General features: G+C 33.2%; 1 non-coding gene across 1 annotated transcript; it reads left to right on the forward strand.

The window, feature by feature from the left end:
* Window positions 1-372: 372 nt before the first annotated feature.
* On the forward strand, window positions 373-525 carry LOC148801948 (U4 spliceosomal RNA). The gene has a single exon (XR_016083220.1). It is a non-coding gene; the product is annotated as a U4 spliceosomal RNA (small nuclear RNA).
* Window positions 526-14,303: the final 13,778 nt, after the last annotated feature.

The raw sequence follows: 14,303 nt of genomic DNA on the forward strand, positions 1-14,303 counted from the left end.
GGTGATCGGGTCTGTTCATATTTAGACCAAGTTGAGCTGGTCCGGACTTGGGTCAAGTTGATTTGTATTTATGCCGAATTGGGTGAAGTGTGTTGATTTTTTTTAGCCAATAATTAATAAAAAATTAATGCATTAATTTGTAAATTACTTCATTCAAATGAAAAAAATAAAAAAAGTTTAGGGAATTAATACTTATATTTGTAGTGGTTAACCTAATGGTTATCCACAACCCAACCCATTTAAATGGGCAGGTTGGGTAATCAACCCATTTCTAACCTGCCAAGTAAATGGGCAGGTTGGGTGGGTTCAGTGGGTTGGGTGAAAATTTGCCACCCCTAGGTATCATGACCAAGTGGGAAGTGGTTTAGCCAAACCCTAACCCAATTACGGCAATGATGTAGTCAATGAGGTATTAATTGAGACGTATCAATTGCTAGTTGAAAACTATTTCCAAACCCCCTCAGGGCCTGGCCTACCTCTGGCCTTTGAGAATTGCTAGAAGGGTCCCCTCAAAAGGGTAAGACCCTAATTATTGTTGATGTGTTGGCTGGTATGTTCAAATGTTAAGGTGGAATCGAATCCCGCGACTAGCACTTTGAGAAAAAAAATGGTGAAAGGGGAAGCTATTAATAGTGCATGGCACAGAATACCAAAAAATTTAAAAAAAAAAAAATCCAACTAGAGTCTACAGTTGAAGTATCAAAACCTTGACCTGACCCTACACCCTAGTAAGCCTGACCATTATCATATCCTATAGGATCAGATCAAGTTGGGTTTACCATTTAACCTGACCCATTGACATTTCCCTAGTTATGGGTGTATATTCATCCGACCAGCAAGAGCAGGAAGGTAGTGTTTCCTCAAGCTTTGCTAGCATTTTCAATGATTAAGAATTCAAGGTATTAGATATCAAAAGGCTTATATGACATGGACACCTGGTAATTGGGTTGGGTCAAGAAACTTTTGGGTTGGGTTGAATTTTAGATTGGGTTAGCAAATGCTAGCCCCTAACCTTAAATGTTTGAATTACAGGTCAACCTTAAAAATAACTGTAATTTTAAAAACTAAAGAAAAAACATGAAATTTTAAAATTAAAGGAATTAATCTTAGAATTTCAAACTTAAAAGAAGAAAACTTAAAAAATTCAAAATTCAAAGAAAAGACAATAAAGATTAAAGAGTGACAACTTTTAATAATACATAAACGTACACCCCGTTTGGCGTGTCTTTGCACATGGGTTCATGGCTGTTTAGAAGCCTAACAGAAGCACTTTCGTCTTTTTTATATTTTGTTGGGGGAAGATCTAGCTACTGAAAGATTGTTCCGAAAATATGCGAGAAGCTCAATTCGAACTTATTTTGATAAGATAGAAATGAATCTTTTCACCTTTTTTCGTCCCGTTTTTGTACGAAAATATGCGCTTCCAATCAAACGGTCTTTGGGCTGCCAAATCTTTCAAAAAAATACTTGCCAAACGACACCGTAAATTGTCCTAATTAGATCTCCATATCATATCAGTGAATTGACTCATGACCCAAACATGATCCAACCTGATTTTTGTGAGTTGGATGAGGCCGAATCATTTTCAAATTAAGGTATCTAGATATGACACCCTAACCCTTTTTTTTTGTTGATTCGGCTTAAATTAGCATATTGGGTCAATTTTTTAGCAAGTCTACTAACGTAATAGGCATAGAATGTACCATCTACGAGTTGAAATCAGCCCCCACAAGATAGTTTCCTACAACATCCCACAGCACATCCCCGCCATGTATTGGGAACATCTCCCGATGAGAAATGATGATGCATCATCGGGAGATGTTCCCAATACACGGTGGTAATGTGATGAGGGATGTTGTGAGAAACTATCTTGTGGGGGCTGATTTGAACTCACCATCTACTTTATATATATAAAGCAAGATTGTCCATGTCATCACGCCTTTCCTTTCTCCAAGCCCCCTCCCTAATTTCCTGTATTTTTTAATTTTTTTTTTAATTTAAAGTAATTACCCATTAAATCAATAAGGAAGCAATATAGGATAAATTTTCTCTAACAACCAACAAATAAAGAAAGAGGGATTTGCTTTTCTAATGTCTAACAAAATGGCACCACTATCCCCCACTTTCTCTAAAATTGTCTCTAATTCTATTAATTTCATAAATTATCACTAATTCCTATATATCTCCTAAATTATCCCTAATTTAGAAAAAAGTTTCTCTCCTAAATTATCTGGAATTCCTATTTATCCTCAACCCCACTTTTTATCTATACAATCAAAAGAAAGTTTAAATTAAAAAATTTAAGAATTATTTAAATATTATGATTAAATTATATACTAACTTTAAAATATTTATTAAAAACATAGAAAATAATTATAATAGACTTAATAATAGTCATATTATTAATAATTTTAAAATTTTCAAAAAATTCATTATGAAATTCAATAAATAAAAAAAATATTATTTAAATATTCTAATAACTAAATATCTTAAATAACAAGATACAAAAAATAGATAAGTAATTATATAAAAAATATTAAATATTATGTAATAACTTTAAAATAAATAAAAATATAATAAAAAATTAAATATTTTCAATATATTTAAATATTTAAATAAATATTTTCAATAATGAAATATTTAACATAATTAAATTTTAAATAGTTAAAATAATGAAATCATGTAATATATTTAAAATTTTCTTAAAAGTAGGAAAATAATTATAATATATTTCAATCATATTCAAATTAATAAAAATTTAATATTTTGCAAAATTAATAACGAAATTATGTAATAATAGTATAAATTATAATTTTATAGATTATTAAATTCAATAAATAATTGATATTTTAAAAAACTATATAATGATATTATTTAATTCACTAAGTAATATTTTAAATAACTAATTTCACTTATATCAATTAATAATTCTAGAAAATAACTTTCAAAGAATTAATATACATTGATAATAATCTTACAATCTTAATCTATATTCATTATATATTTATATATACTAAAATTAATGTTTATTGTATTTGTTGATAAATATATTTTCAATAATTATGTATAATTATATTTTTGTTTTGTTATTTAATAGAAAATTTTCAATAATTATTGGAGATTAAACTACTGTTATTTAACTTTTTAAATTTAATTTTTTGTACTTATTGTATTTTTGTTATAATTTGTTGATTAGTATTTTTTAGATATTAAATTATTATTTGAGATTATACTATTTATTTACTAACTTAATATGTCTAGTAATTATTGTATTTTTATTAGTTATTTTTTGTATTTTCATTAATTTTTTTTTCAATAATTGTGTATTTTCACTATAATTTTTCAATAATTATTGAAGATTAAATTAGTGTTATTTATTATAAATTAGAGTATTAGTTTAGCTAAAATTAGGAGTGTTCATAGGTTGGTTCAATTTGGTTGCATGTTGTTTGGCTAACTAAATTGACCTAGTCAGGTTGGGGAGTTAGTCACCCAAAACTGACTAACCATTAGTGAAAATTGGCCAACTCGGGTTGTATTGGTTTAGGTCAATTTTTCGGTTTGGTCGATTGGTTTGAAAGATTTAAACTTAAAACTTAAATTTAAATATTAAAAAATTACAATGGTATTTTTAAAAATTAAATTTACAAAAATAAAATAATTTATATTAAGAAATATGGGAATTTTCTACTTTCTTGTATTAAAAATTGTGTTTAATATATAAGATATTAATATACATATATGATCAGATTGGTTTGACTTTGGTTGGTTTATAAATGGTCAAACCAAAACTGACCCAATATAATTGGATTGAAAAATTGCTAAACTGAAGCCAATCGAAAATATTAGAAAACTGACCAATTCAGGTCAAATTAATTGATTTTATTGGTTTAATGAACAACCCTATCTAAATTAATTATTATTATTTTTGTATTATAAAAAAAATATTAATATCAAATGTAAATAATTATTAATAATTTAAAAAATTAAAATATAAAACAAGTGTATAAAAAAAGCCGGTAAGATGCACGGGTCCCTTTAGTAGTATATAGGGAGTAGCTGCATTTAAAATGATTTTTTATTCGTCAAAACTCAAAAGAAAGCGAATGTACGTATTTAAAATGATTTTTTATATTTTAGATTTTTTGATAATCGAATTGTAGAATAAAAATGTTGGGGAAGGTGAAGGACACTTGACAAATTTCATTTCAATTCACCAACGAATACGAGCCATGTCGTTGGAGTTCAATGTTCAAACTTGGGGAGACGAGAGACACAGACAGAGACTTTTTGAGATGCTCGAATGTCCACATCTGAAAACGGCGATAGAGACTTTTGAGTCTCTCTCTCTCTCTCTCTCTTTCGGCGGGAACTCAAAAATCATTTTTATTTCTTTTTATTTTGCGGGGCGAGGAAGGAAACGGCGATACGACAGCATGTGATGACTGATGAACAGAGAAAAGCCCGACGCGTGGCATATGACAGAGTAACAACGCCACGTGTTTTCTTCGAAAATCTTTTTCTTCACTTTTTTTTTTTTTATCGCAAAAATAGTTACATAATAAGATCGTCTAAAGTCGTATTGGATACATAGCTGCATGCATTGTATATAAGGAAAGAGATGAACAGTTTAATCGTGCTATGTATTAATATGTACAAAATTTATAGACAAAAAGACAGATCTAACATGTCTTCCCTCTTTTCACCCTTTCACCTTGCTTTGTATTTTTTTTGGTAGATCTTGCTTTTTGATTTGAGCACTCTACCTGAAAAGAGTAAAAATATAAAATATATACAGTATAAATTACATATAAAGTACCAAAGTTTGCACTCGTATTTGTATTCCTTTCAAAATGAGCCTAAATAAATTCATTTATTAAATTATACTTGTTTATTCTCACTGTTTAAGTTTTAATCTAGTACTGTTTAAATTGTACTCCTAGCAACTAGCATTAATCAATGAAATTTTGTCATTTTTGCTTTAAAAAAATGAAGCGGGTGAATGGATATTGAATCGTATTCGATCACACCCATGTTTGGCAGGTTTGGGTCATTTTGGCAGGTTGGTGATATGAAGGCGGGGATCCGAAAACATTGTGAAACGGGTATAGCTACCGGATGCAGAGCTGCACCAGCCACCAACGTGGTTTTTCGAATCGGAACCTCAGTTCTGGTCCTACTTCCTAGAAAGTAGTAAATTCAGCAAATAATAAAATTCAAAAAAAAAAAAAATTCGCATACTTTTCCACCCTTTCCAACGTCATCGCTGTGTAGAGTGTAGTCGCTTTCGGCAGGTAAAGGTTTAAAACACAAGCACGTTGGTGATGAGTCCGGATCTCATCTTCCTATAATGATATTATGTAAGGGAAGATATTTCCAATTTACGGGATAGTATGGTATGAGTAGACGTGAACAGAATTCTCGTGCGCAGCAGGTGATCCGAAGTCGTTTCTGTAATTTTTATTGATGATATCCATCATCATATGCATTTCATCTGTTTTCTGGTTTTTTCTGTTTAATTTTCTTCTGATTTTATTATATATTTTCATTAATAAAGGCCATGGCCGATGGGAATGGGAAGTGGGAACACTGAAGGACAGAGACCCAGTTCTGGATGTTTCTGTAGCAGATCTTCAATCGCCAAACAAGATATTACTATCTGACGGTACTAATATGGGATCCGATCCAATCGTTGTTCAAATCTACTTCAAAGTTGATGTGTGATTTTTACTACCTATGTGTGTCATTTTTATATCTCGTAATCGAATGGCCAAAAATAAAAAGAATCTGTAAAAGGTTACATAAAGTCCATAAACACAAAAGATAATAAAAAAAAAAAAGGAATTTTCTTTCATTCGGTGGCCCTGTTTGGACCTCTTCCCCTACAACTACAAGCGCCGTCTAACGACCACCCCAACGCCGGCAAAACGTAGACAAGGCTCCACGGCTGCCGACGGAAAGGGACGACCATTAAAATAGAAACAGAGATGTTTAATAGTTGGACGTGACAGTTGACGGTTAACCTGCCGAATCCACGTCATTCCAATTTTGAGATACTCTTTTTTTTTTAATTTAAAATATTTTTGGGATCCGAATTCAGGATCATTAAAATTGAGCGGAAGTGAATAAACTTTCACTCACCAGCTTAACAGAAAAAACAGAGAGGATACCGACTCAACTCAACATTGTTGTTTTTGTCGGTTTGGCGGCATTGTGAAGAAGCGTGTCTCTGCGAGATCGGATCTGCTTCTCACACATGGCGCCTCACACGCACATCCTATCAGCATTGGAAACATCTTCCGTAAACATTAAATATTATTTACGGGAGATGTTACCCGGTGGATGTACCTGTGAGGCGCCCATTTGTAAGGAGCAAATCCCGTCTCTGTTTCAACTTGAAATTGTCAAACGGATTTTCTCCACATGGGCCATGGCACTTTACACCGACCTTATACACATCCTATCGTGTATTGAAAATATCTCTTATATGTTCATAATACACGGTGAGATCTATCTGTGAGGTCGTTGTGAGGCGCATTGAGTGAGATTCTGAAATTGTAATACGCGTTACCTGCTTAAGTTGTCGGTGCTGTAGGAAATATTTATGATTTTAAAATTCTGTTTTATTAGTACTAATGTACCGAAATTATAATCATTAGCATAATGGTTAGGGTGAAACTCTTAAAATACCTAAACTAAAAGTCCACGTGGATTGAACTTTAAATTCCTCTAAAATATATTTTGAATTTTCATAAATTTGTTTAAACATGTTCTGAAATTTTCAAATAAACTTAATGGAATGACCATTAGTATTCTTCTTCATAGACTCTTCCTTTGCAACCACTGAGAATTGGCCCAAATATCTTAGGCCCCGTTTGGTTCGCGGGAATAGGGGTCAGGAATCAAAATCGGAATGGACTATTTCAATTTCAACTATTTGATTGGGCGGAATGGGAATTCTGTGCCCCTCCCTTGGGAATGAAATCAAATTCTTAATTCTCATTCTCATTCATGTTTGAACCAAACAGATTATGGGAATGGACAATTCCGATTCCGATTCTAGAGGATTCCGACTGCGAATCAAACAGACCCTTATTGTTGATTACATCGTGGCTGTCCTAGGGCACTCACAGACCATTACCGTTTTTTTGGAAAATTGGTAACTGAAACCGAATAAAAGCCAACCATTTAACCGATTTAGTTAATTATTGGTTCGATTCATTGGTTTTTTAGTTTTTTATATTTATAATATATATTATAAAAATGTATAATAAAAAACTAGAAATATATATAAATATTATATTTAAAATAATAAATAATATATTATATTATATTTATATATAGAATGCATATTTATTAAAACCAAAATCAAATTGGTACCTTCGAATTTTTTAAAATATCAAACCAAAATCGAACCAACCAGTTCAATTAACTAGATTTTCGGTTTAATTTCAATCGGTTTTTCGGTTTTTCTTGCAAACCCTTAGGCTATTTTATAAGCCCAAAAGATTCCAATATTTCAATTAAATTAACTAAAAGACTTCAACGTAAAGCTAAGCATATGTTTGGCATCGATGCTGCAGATACAACACCATTTTCTGTGTGGGTTAGAAGCACCATTTTCTAAGAAAACAATGTCTTTTTTTGTTTGAAAACGTTGATGCCAAGTGGACATTTCCTGGAGAAAGAGCAACATTTTCTGTTTGATACCAATACTCTAAGAAACGTTTTCAACACCGGTACCTATTATCCAATGCCATATCATGTCCCTGTCACTGCCACCTCATGTCTTTATTGGCAACAATAAGTTGCAACTCCAGGAAACACCAAATTCGGCGTTGCTCCAAGCCAAACAAACGCTAAATAAGCAAAGTTGTCATCTATGATTAGGCAACATAGGGGACTGGATATGGATTGATCCCACCTGAGCGTTTGAGATATGGGCGATGAAGATTCAAAAACAACGAACCTCCTTTGTCAACTTGTTTCGATGCTAGTGAAGTTTCTTCGTTTTTTTATCCAATTTATCAAATAGATGCTAACTTAAGTTTTTTTTCTCTACAATTTCAAATATTCTCTTGCTTGTACCTTCTTCAGATTTGTATAGATTGGAATGCATGTGTGTATATTTATACTGGTCAAATATGTATTTAAACTGTATATATTTAGGTCTTTCAATAATACCCGAAAATCCAAGGCCAGACCCGACATTTAATCCAATTATCTTGGACTCATGTGATGTATTTATGTGATTGGATCGGATTCTAATGTTATAATCTATTAATCGGATTAGGATTGGATTCAAATTTGATCCCATCATATCCGATTAAAATCCGAATCTGATTATTTTATAATATTTATTAATTTCAATATATAAATTTTAAACAATTATATTTAAAATTATAAAAATATATTCTATATATTATATTATATATAAATTTAGTTTGTTATGTTTATATTAATTTATTATATATAGAAATTGAAAAATAAAAGAGAAATTTTAATTTTCTGGTACTTTAGAAAATTTATAGCGGAGTCGGGTTAAATTTGAATCTGATCCAAGTCTATCAGGATTCGAATTCGAATCTGAGAATTTAAATCGAACTGGATTTGGATGTAAGTTCTCATTAATCGGATTGAATGCAGATTTATTACAGACATATATATATAACACAAATATAGATTTTCCTTTTCCTTCAAACCAAACATAACATAAGTGTAAACTCCATATACCCTTATACCCGTTTGGTTCACAGTTAGAATTGGAATCAGAACGACAATCTTTCGGAATTGGAATCGGAGTAGTCTATTCCCATAGTCTGTTTGGTTCAAACAGGAATGAGAATGAGAATTGGAATAAGAAGAAATGGGAATTCATTCTCAAGGGAGGGGTAGGGAATGGCCATTCTCTCAAACGGGGGAATGCCATTCCAACAAGAATGGGATTGAGATTCCGATTCTGTCCAACCAAACGGTTGGAATGGGAATAACCCATTCCGATTCCGATTCCAGACCCCTATTCCCGTAAACCAAACGGGGCCTTAAACTTCATTTTGTGCTAGATTCCGGGATTTCCCACCTAAACTATCTCAAATTGAGCAAGTAAAACCTACTTTTGTATTTTGTTTTGTAAAATGGGTGGAAAATGCCACATTTTAAATGCCCAACTTACTCTTCTTAGATGATTTTGTCCTCATCATCTTCATTTCATATTTCAAGAAAAAAACACAATGCTAACAAAAGGTGTTTATTTGCTTAACTTGTGATAGATAGAGCACTAATCTGCTACTTGTAGTGATGTGTGTACTAACCTACTAACCCATCGCTAGCGAACACACCAGTGGGTCCTATAAGTAGAGAACACTGCATCTTTCATCCTGATTGGTTATATGGCATATTATAATATATTGTGAGCAACAAATGGATACTCTTGTATGAAGTTTGTCCACCTTTTAAATAAGTTTGCTCTAATTTATCTTGATTTGTTGATACTTGACTTGACTTGTAGATATTGGTTGAAATGCGCTAATCACAATCCTATCCACTAGACAAAAGATTTTCATGAGTTCTATTTGGTGTAGACTGTTCGTATCCGCAAAAAATAATGGAAAGGGAAATCCACATAGCAAAATGTAGTGCTTGGGGCCGGTCTATGGTGTGGACAACTGTGGATATGATTCGGTGCAATCCATCATTATTACAACACCTCAACTACAAACCCTAAAACCCTTAATTTCAGTTTTTTTAGCTTATTTTTATTTTTTGAATATTTTATCACCATTTTTGTTAATAAAATTTATTTTATTTTATTACATTAATTTCATATTCTATATATTTTATCCTCTAATATTTGACATATATGATAAATTGTTTGAAACCTCCCCCGAGATTTGGTAATTGCGTTTATCTCTCCCTAACTCAGTTTCAAGTGGACCCCTTTTTGTCAGAATCCTCTAGCAAGAGACATAGAAAATGTCCAAAATACCCATATAGTTACTGTTGAGACATGTTTCCATAAATAAAAAATAATACACACTTTATGAAAAAATAAAAATAGAGTTTAAAATTGCAAATTTACCTTTAAGCGATTGATATGAAGGGTGAAATTGGAAAATAAATCAATTTTGGAAAAGAGATTAGAAGGGCTTGCCGCAACAATTGAAACAAAGAAAAATGTTGATGATTTAATCAGTTCTGTGTAGATTTAGTAGTAATCTTTTATATGTTTATTGTTTAGATAAGAAGTAGGGACCACAACACTCTTGTTGCATCCTTTGTTGATTGCCTTTTAAAAGTTTTATGTACTTTTGGATGCTTGCTGCCCTATAAGGGCATATTTGTCATTTTACTCCACTTTATATTTTTAATATAAATACTAGTGAAGGGGGCGACCAGATTATGAGCACTCTTTTCTCTCTTAAACCTCTTCCTCTTCTTCTTTTTATTCTCTCTTATCTTCTTCAAGAAAACATATTTTCTTTTACATTTTTTTTTAATTCAGCAAGATTTCTACTTGGTATCAGACTGCCTAGTTCTTAGATTTTTTAGTGTATTTCAGTCATTAAGAAGGTGATCTATGTTTTGGCATCAAAATTAGGAAAAACAGGAGTGCGAGGAAGAATCCTAGGAAAGTTAGACTCTTCATTCTTGTTCCGACCATGGGTGCTTGGACCTTGTTGGACTTTTTAAGGTTTTTAGAGTGGGCGGTTGGGTATTTTGTACTTTTAAGCTTTTTAGAGTGATCAAATCACTCTTCTCTCCAGTGGGAGATGGTGGGAGAAGAAGGTTTTCTCCTTCCAAAAAGGTCAGCCGCCACTATGAGTGAATTCGATATGATCTTAGAGACTTTCTACCTAAGTGTTTTGCTGGTTTTGAGTTGCTTGAAGCCAAGATGGAGGGCTAGAGTATTGAGTAGAAGTCCACAGGTAACATGGTTTAGGTGTTGGAGGTACAAGTGATATGTTTGGGTCTTGAATTATTACCATAGTTAAATAGGATGGTACAAATTATTTAGAATGGGTACAATCAGCCAAGATGGCCATTGGTGCACGTAGAAAACTAGGGTACATAAATGGGGAGGAAAAGAAACCTGATACATATTCCTCGTAGTGGGTACAAGAGAATTACATGGTGTTGTCTTGACTATGTAATTATATGTTACCCCACGTTGACAAAAAAATTTTATGGGCTAATACAGAAAAAGGAGATTAGGGATGGAGTAACTAAAATCTATTCCTATAAATAAAATGAATCCAGAGCCTATTATTTTAGGAATCAGATGATTAGTATAAAATAGGGAGATAAACCTCTTGCCATGTATTTCTCCATGCTGAAAACCCTTTGGTAGGAGTTAAATCACTTATAAATTGTTGCTTGGAAAAATGTGAATGATGCAGCAACCTATCAGAAGTTGGTAGAGAAGAATAGGGTTTTTTAGTTTTTGGTTAGTTTAAACCATGAATTCAGCATAGCCAGGCAACATATCTTTTCTAGTGACAGTGTGACATTTTTCTCAAACCTATGCCTTTGTTTCTGGAGAGGATAGTACGAAGAATGTCATGTTTAGATAACATGTGATTGATCAATCTAGTATGGTTAGTACAACCAGACCCAAGCCAAATAGAGATAGGGGAGTAGTGAGACTAAGATGGAGGACAAGAAGGACTTGGTGTGTAATTATTATGAGAAGACTAAACATATCAGAGACACTTGTTGGAAGCTCTACCCACACCTCATACCAACTCGGGTCAATAACAAGAAAGGAAATGCAAATGTGGCAATTATAGGAGACTCTTCAGGACCCCTTACCCAAGCTGATTGGGAGACCATTGAAGTAGCAACAATCAGAACCGAATTGGAGAAGTTGGACAGCTTATGAGTAAGAAGGATTCAACTGGTTCTAGTTTTTCAAATGGATAGTAAAGTGCAGAAGCCGCCAACCACACCACCTCTTTTGTTCATACATGCAACTTATATGAAACTGCAATTTATGCGTCCACCTCAGGTAATGAGGGATCTCCCTAGATTATTGACTCAAGAGCATCTAAGCATGTGACTAATATACCTACCATTTTCATCTCTTAGCAGTTGTTATTTGGTAGAGATAGAGTTTCTACAACAGACGATTCACATATTTCCAATGCTGTGAAAGGGACAGTTAGAGCGACCAATAATATTACTTTATCTTCTGTTTTATATGTCCCTAGACTTCATACTAACCTTCTTTCTATTAGTTCTTTGACAAAAAATTCAAACTATTCAGTGACCTTCCTCCCTATTAATAGTGTTTTGCAAGATCTGGAGTCAAAAAGAACGATTGGGAGTGGTTATGAGGTGAATGGAGGTCTACCTTTTGGATGAGATACCAAGACATCGAAGCCACCATCTTAGTAGCAGTAGTAGTAGTGGATCAAAGTCAATAAGTCAGATTATGCTTTGGCATAATCAGACAGGTCATTAAAGTTCTTGTTTCCAAAGTTGTTTGAGATTGTCATTATCTAGTTTAGAGTGTGAAAATTTTCAGCAGGGAATGTAGTGTAAACATTCTTTTAAAAGAAGTAATAAAAGTAGTATATTTGCTTTTGATGTTGTTCATACTAATGTATGGGAGTTGTATCATATTCCTTTCATGGGTGATTATCATTATTTCCTCTTGTTTTTGGATGATTACACACGGTTTTGTTTGACATATTTGATGAGATCTCGTGATGAGGTACCTAATTTGGTATGTTAGTTCTAGCAGATGGTTCTCACATAATTTGAAGTGAAAACTAAGGTCTTCAGATCAGATAATGTCAAATAATACTTTGACAAGGATTTAGCCATTTACTTTTTTGAGCAAGGTATAATTCATTAGAGTAGTTGTGCATATAAGCCACAATATATTAGAGTAGCACAGAAGGAAAAATAGACAGATTGTGGAGGTGGGTCAAAGTCTTGTGGTGTATGCTTTAGTTTCTATTCATTTTTTTTTTGGGGGGGGGATGCATTTGTCACAGCTGTGCATTTGATTAATCATGTTCTTTCACGTACTTTAGGGTTTAAGGTGCCATTCAGATTTCTTTTTTTAGATAGGGAGGTGTTTCATATACCTTTGAGGGGTTTTGGGTGTGTTTCCTTTGTTCACATTCTTGGCCCTCATCGCAAAAAATTGGATAATAAGGCCAAGAAATGTGTTTTCCTTGGGTATGCTCAAAACCAAAAGGGGTGTGTTTCCTTTGTTCACATATTTTAGTCTACTTTCTTTTTTTCTCTTGTACTCCTCAGGGGGAGAGTCTTGGGGAGAACTCACAGTTAGTTCCTCTTCCTATTCCATTTGTGCCTCCTCCATCAGTTTTATCATCAACACCTCAATTACTTCCATTACCTGATCCATTACAAGCAGCAACACAACATTATTAGCGCTGCCAGGAGAGGGTTGACGCCACACATGCTTAACTAGAAGAACCTACACCACTCTCTATTAGTCCTTCTGAGGTTCCAGATTCGGCAAATACAGTTCTAAGTTTTCCCTTGAGCCTGAGCCTGTTATTTTTTCATGATGATAATGCTCCTGTTCCTAACACTATTGTTGTAGCCGATCCCATTGACCTTGATCTTTCCATCGCACTTATCAAAGGGAAGAGAAAGTGCATTGCCCATTGCATCTCACACCATTTCTCCTATAATGCTTTATCATCCTCCCATCGAGCATTTCTTTCTTCCTTGGATTATGTGTCTTTACCAAGGAATGTTACTGAGGCTGTCTCCAAACCCGAGTGGAAAATAGCTATGCAAGAAGAAATGGAAGCCTTGGTTAAGAACCATATTTGGGAGATAGCTGATATTCTTCCAAACAAGGAGACAGTCAGATGTAGATAGGTGTTCACTGTAAAGTACATGACTAATGGCAGTATAGATACGTACAAGGCAATGTTGGTTGCAAAAGGATATACATAGACCTATGGTGTTGATTACCTGGAGACCTTTGCACCAGTTGTTAAGATGAATTCTGTTCAAATACTCTTCTCTAGCAGCCACCTATTCATCACCCATATTTTCAGCTTGATGTTAAAAATGCATTATTTAATGGTGATTTGTAGGAGGTATATATGGACATCTCAACTGATTTTTTTATGAAAATGTTGGTAAATAAGATATTTGTAAGCTGAAAAAATCATTGTATGCTTTGAAACTATCACCTAGGGGCTGATCACACTCTCTTTGTAAAAAGGAGAGATGCACTTGTGTCAATTTTGATAATGTATGTGGATGATATAGTAATTACAGGAAATGATCTGAATGAGATTGATGCTCTTAATAAA

Source organism: Nelumbo nucifera, chromosome 2, assembly GCF_055504915.1.
Source record: "Nelumbo nucifera cultivar China Antique chromosome 2, China Antique-T2T, whole genome shotgun sequence".
NCBI classification, from domain to species: domain Eukaryota; kingdom Viridiplantae; phylum Streptophyta; class Magnoliopsida; order Proteales; family Nelumbonaceae; genus Nelumbo; species Nelumbo nucifera.